The sequence below is a fragment of the Macrobrachium rosenbergii genome, chromosome 50 (genome assembly GCF_040412425.1).
Source record: "Macrobrachium rosenbergii isolate ZJJX-2024 chromosome 50, ASM4041242v1, whole genome shotgun sequence".
Classification (NCBI taxonomy): Eukaryota; Metazoa; Arthropoda; class Malacostraca; order Decapoda; family Palaemonidae; genus Macrobrachium; species Macrobrachium rosenbergii.
The window spans coordinates 27958416-27964153 of record NC_089790.1 but is presented as its reverse complement, the minus strand read 5'-3'; the positions used below and the strand labels follow the sequence as shown (position 1 = coordinate 27964153).

At 36.0% G+C, this 5738-nt stretch overlaps 1 long non-coding RNA gene across 1 annotated transcript in view; it reads right to left on the bottom strand.

The window, feature by feature from the left end:
- Window positions 1–4537, bottom strand: part of LOC136832796 (uncharacterized) — a 32816-nt gene extending 28279 nt beyond the window's left edge. Inside the window, exon 1 of the long non-coding RNA XR_010851317.1 lies at window positions 4399–4537. This is a non-coding gene — a long non-coding RNA (uncharacterized lncRNA). The remainder of the gene's footprint in view (window positions 1–4398) is intronic.
- Window positions 4538–5738: the final 1201 nt, after the last annotated feature.

Genomic DNA, 5738 nt, shown 5'->3' with positions numbered 1-5738 from the left:
GTTATGGTTTCCTATTTTTATGTTCGTAGTTTTTGCTGAGTTACTTTCGTTAAATTTGCAAGTAAAGTCTAGTTTTGTATCTGGGTGTTTAATTCCAGTAGGCCTTTGTCTGAGGTTAGATACAGGGAGAGGAGTCAACGAGGGAGAAGGAATGTGCTGACCCAATGCTGAGCCATCGCCACCAGAGTCCTAGAGATGTAAGCTACTATGATGCTGTTCTTAGAACAGATGCCGTAAGAGATTATGACCCTAATTGACCTTGTGCAGGGTCATTAACAGTGGTGGCAGTGGTGTTAGACATGAACAGATAGATAAGTAGATAAATAGATAGGGTATAGGTTATGCTTCCAAAGAGACATATCTTATTAATACTGGCATTAGCATCTCAGAATAGGATTTTGATGGTTCAGCAATTCGGCTTAGGAAGGTATAGCGAGACACACTCGAGTCAGTCTTTCTCGAGCGAGAGTCTCTGTGTTTGTATTTAATGATGCGTCACAGGGTGCAAGGTTTTAGTGTGTTTATAGGGATTTCTGGGCTTAGTTCATATTGGGGAATGTTTGGGTATGTATAGTGTGTGCAGTGTGTTTTATTGCGGTATCTTGACTGCTCGTGGTAAAACACGTGAAAACGTGCAAGTGTTTCTTTTTTTCTCTCTCTTTCTCTTTCTTGGGTGGGAGGATTCCTGCACCGTCAAGCAGAGGCACATGTAAGTGTTATAATTTTTTTTTATTGTTAATTTTAGTGTCAGATTGGAATATGGTTTTTTCGATGGCACTGCAACTAATTTTCGGGCGGTGGCTGTAGTGACATAATATTACCATGTATAATAAGGTAAACTGAGAAACTGTTGCCTTAATGAAATTGTTTTAGTATATCTTTTGTGTATTTTTGTGTGTTCTTGTGTTTGCAATCTCTTGATTTTTCACATTATACATAGTGGTGATTTAACATTTATTTACTTAGCAATTCAAGAATTTCTTAATAATTTAACATGGCATACTTGATTTAATTTTCATTTACTAAGATTTTCTTTTCAAATCTTGAGCAATTCTTGATAGTTTATATTTTGCTTGACTGATTTAATTTCTTGATAAAATAACCTTTGTAATTTAACTCAAGAATTAATTTCATTTTGTGTTGTTTTCAAGCAATAGTAAATTTTTTCATTTTGTGAATTCTAGTTATAAATTTTGAATTTAAAAATAATTTTTTTTTATTTAAAATAAAAAAAAAAACTGTTTCATTTACTGACCACCAGTGAATAGGATTAATTGTGTGCATAAGGCAAAGTGATAACCATATTTAGTTCCTTTAGTTTTGCTGAAGTGAATTAAGACCAGGGAAACAGTTAAAGTTGTTTGATGGAGTGATGCCCTTTACTTTGATTTTTTATTTTAATTTGATTTTTCACGTGATTAATATGCATTTTAAGGGATAACTGTTACCTTTAGAGTACTCAGTCATAATTTTTATTGTTATGAGAGTTCAGGTATCTGGCTGAAGTGAGGTAAATTTTTGAATTCTGTGATTACTTGTATAATAACCAGGGACTTGGTACACATTGTGACAATATATATATGTATTATATTCATGGCTACAATATTCTTTCATTCTTCTGGGTATGACACATGTCACTGCATTGAGTTTACTGTAACGAAGTATCCCCCAAGTGAATCATCTACACTGAACAAGTCAATGTTATATTTTACTGCCTATGAATCACGGTTAAACTATGAACATTTCTCATAAAAAGGGGAGGTAAAAAATAAAGATAACAGATTGAATTGTATGACTGTAAACACACAACCTGTTAAATATTTTCTTAGTTAAAAAATAACTGAAAAACAACACATTTCTTAGCACTTGAGTAAAAATGATGATGAATTTTTGCTACATAAAAGCCACTATTCATCCACACGAGCCAGCATACCCAGGTTAATGTAGGTCTGTGAGTGTACAACTTAAAGCACTCTAGATCAGGTTAGGGTTGCAGGCCATTGGAGGGGATAAAGCCTATGGTTGAGCAGTACCAGCTTATCAGATTAGGAAATCAAGCATCCCTGTATGTTACTACATAACTTATGATCCTAGTAATTAGGTTAGGTTAGGGGCCACATGGCAAAGCCCTGCATTGCAGTAAGATCTGACCAACTACATTAGATAAGTTTAGGATACAGTCCTACACTAATATGTCTGAGGGGTCCTGAGGTCAAGCTAGGTACTGGTCAGGTCAGCCTGGTCTCCCTCAGTTAGGTTAGGCTGGTATGATTCCCTGCAACTGCCTTGGCCACTTACTCATGCCTTATAATATTTAATTGTTTTTGTTTATTACGCACGCGGGTATTTCTAAGCAAGAGCTTCCCACAAGCTATTACCATGGAAATCGATTTTTCCTATACTTTTAGTATTGCTGATGAAGGAGGTGGTGTTGTTTATTGTCAGTCAATTATTAACCTCATCTCTACCCAACATGATTGGGGACCCTTTGGGAACAAGGGTTTTCGAAACGTTGGGAGAAAGACCGGACTGTCATGTTGTTGTTATGGAACGGTTCCAGCATGCGCAAGTCATCAGGGAGCCACATGCTTAAGAAGGGATTGGCTAAGGAAACCTATTATGGTAATTCTAAGTATTAGCTCCACACCTGTTTTTACCTTGGAAACTGGTTTTTTCTACACTTTTAGGGCTTCTGATACTGGCAGTGCATTTGTTTGTTGTCGGCCAAATGGAATGTCCCTTCGCCATGTTTAGTACTGGCCCCCTCTGGGGGGTGGGGGGGTGGGATACCCATAAGTTAACAAGTTATTGCACTTGCCGGACGGGATATGAACCGTTCCAAACTGACGTACCCATGCCCTGTCTTGTGAAGATCGCGTGTGGAAACCCGTGTTGGATGGATTTCAGGGGTTACTTACAGGTTAATTACCTTCGTGCAACAAAAATTGAAGGTAAATCCATAATTAGCAACCAAAAAACTGTAGAAAAAGTTTAGTTATAAGGAAATCGCCACCGCGGAGCTACTACTTAGATCTACCCCTATTATAAAAGGAATTATACTAAACTAACATACCCTAACCTAACCTAACCTAGTGAGCCATATTACATAGTTGCGGGGCACTGTTTCCTGGACCCCACAGAGAAGGAAACTCCACTTTTTACCAAAAGTTCCCCTATAACACTGTGCATGCATGATAGCATTCCAGGATGGCCAGCGTACAACTTCTGAGGTTAATTACAATTTAATTACAGATGACCAACAAAAAATAATAAGCAACCAAAATACTATAGGAAAAATAAATTTCCAAAGTAATATCAGATGCGGAGCTCTTGCTTAGTTCTACCCACACATGAAATATTAAATCTTAAAATTAAGTTTTTTTCTTCCTAGGTATAAAAGCTACTATCTTTTATGCAGGAATACACAAGCTGGATAATGTCGAAACCCGGCAGCCTCTTCCCACCTAAAACCACCCAAATCCTAATAATTACACTGCAAAAAGGAAAACGAAACAAGTGGTTTGCAACAACAGTAATGGCAAAAAAATTCCAGTAGAACTAAGCATTAGCTTCGGGTTTGGAATTTCCTTTAAAATTGACTTTTCCTACATTATTTTGGTTGCTTATCAAGAATTTACGGTTATTTCTTGTCAGTCAACTGTAATAACGTGTAATTAACCTTAGAACTGGTTATGCTTTTGTATGCTGGCCATCCTGGAATGCTATGGCTTATGCATAATGTTATAGGGGAACTTTTGGTAAAAAGTAGTTTCCTCCCCCCACCCCCGTCTCAGTAACACAGCCTGCTACGTTCGGTTAGGTTGGGGTATGTTAGGTTAGTATGGTTCCTTTAATAATAATTTCGTTAGCAAATCCCTTCTTGAACATATGGCTCCCTAATGACCTTCGTATTCACGGAACCGTTTCATACAGTCCGTGAGGAGCTACAGCTTATACATACCAAAATTCCAAACTTTTCAAACACAAGACATAACTATGGCAACCAGGTGCCAACTGTAGCCTATGGTTGCGTAACTGACGAAAAATTAAAACAGTTATCATATATGCCAAGGACAAAATAACTTGAAGGGAAAAGTTAAATTGTAGGTCACTCCCGTAAGTCAACTTGGTGCAATTACAGTACCAACACACCCTACAACAAAAGACGAATACCCTGATTATATATATGAACCAACACCTTTCAGCAAAAGATGATAAATACTAATAGGCCTAATAAAACTACCAACATATTCTATGACAAAAGACGTTAAATACTCCGTCAAAAAGCAATAGGCTACACTAAACCAGTAATAGTACAGCCTAGAAGTGCTATGTTTATTATTCAAAGCAGAAAACTCATCTAAAAAGCATATCAGCCATGTATACAAATCAACAAACCTCAATGTATGGTTGAACTCACTGGAGCAAAGCAGCAAAGCAACGTTGGAATATGAAGTCGTACCTGCAGTCCTGTACTCTTACTACGTTGTACTTCCAGTCAAGCCAAGATCTAAAGTACCAAGACCAAGTTCATATTGCCTGTGCAAAGCAAATAGAACACACGAAAGTAAGACTATTTGCGCAGTAACGTGCACCTTCCCATACCTCAGTCTGGGTCCAAGGTTACACGCGCCTAGAAATTCCGATTTTTAAAAGTTATTTAAAGTGGTTCTTTGGAATTCCAGGACTAATGACTAAAGCGCAGTGTTCTACTGCTAATCCTTACGAAAAAGGGAAACGTTCTTTTGTGTGTACACACACACACACACACACACACACACACACACACACACACACACACACATATATATATATATATATATATATATATATATATATATATATATATATATATATATAATATACATAATGTTTCCCTTTTCCAGTATGGATTAGCGATAGAACACTGCACTTCAGTCATTGGTGATGAAATTCCAAAGAATCACTTTAAATAACTTTTTAAAAATCCGAATTTGTAGGCGCGTGTATCCTTTGACCCAGACTGAGGTGTGTGTGTGTGTTTGTGTATATATACATAATTATACACACACACACACACACACACACACACACACACACACATATATATATATATATATATATATATATATATATATATATATATATATATATATATATATATATATATGGCTATTAAAATTATATATGTATCTGGTGAAAAGTGACCAGTCGATTCTACACACACACACACACGCACACACACACACACACACACACACACACACACACACATATATATATATATATATATATATATATATATATATATATATATATACTGCTGGCATTTCTTCTATTCTTCAAAGGACAACAAATGATTCTATCAGAGTAAAAAGTAAGTAGCCTACTTGATATTATGAGTCTACCTGTGTCGAGAAAAGACCAATAGAAATTCAAAATAGTACATACAATAATATTATTGTAATGATAATTACAACCGTATTATAAAATATCAACGAATAAAAATAAATGAGCTTTCTTTTCGCTTGTATATTTTTGGTTAAGTCCATGGCTGTGCAGCTGGGCGAAAATGTACTTAAAATTTCATGTCTGCTAACACAATTGGACTAACATTGTCAAAAACTGTTGTTACATACCCGTATTTATTTTTTTATTAAAAAACCGGGTTTCGTCCATTTCGATTCAGTACAAACGACTTATATTTTACGAATCTATCAGCTTCTATGCCAAGTTCAATCCTATTTTCAAATATCCAG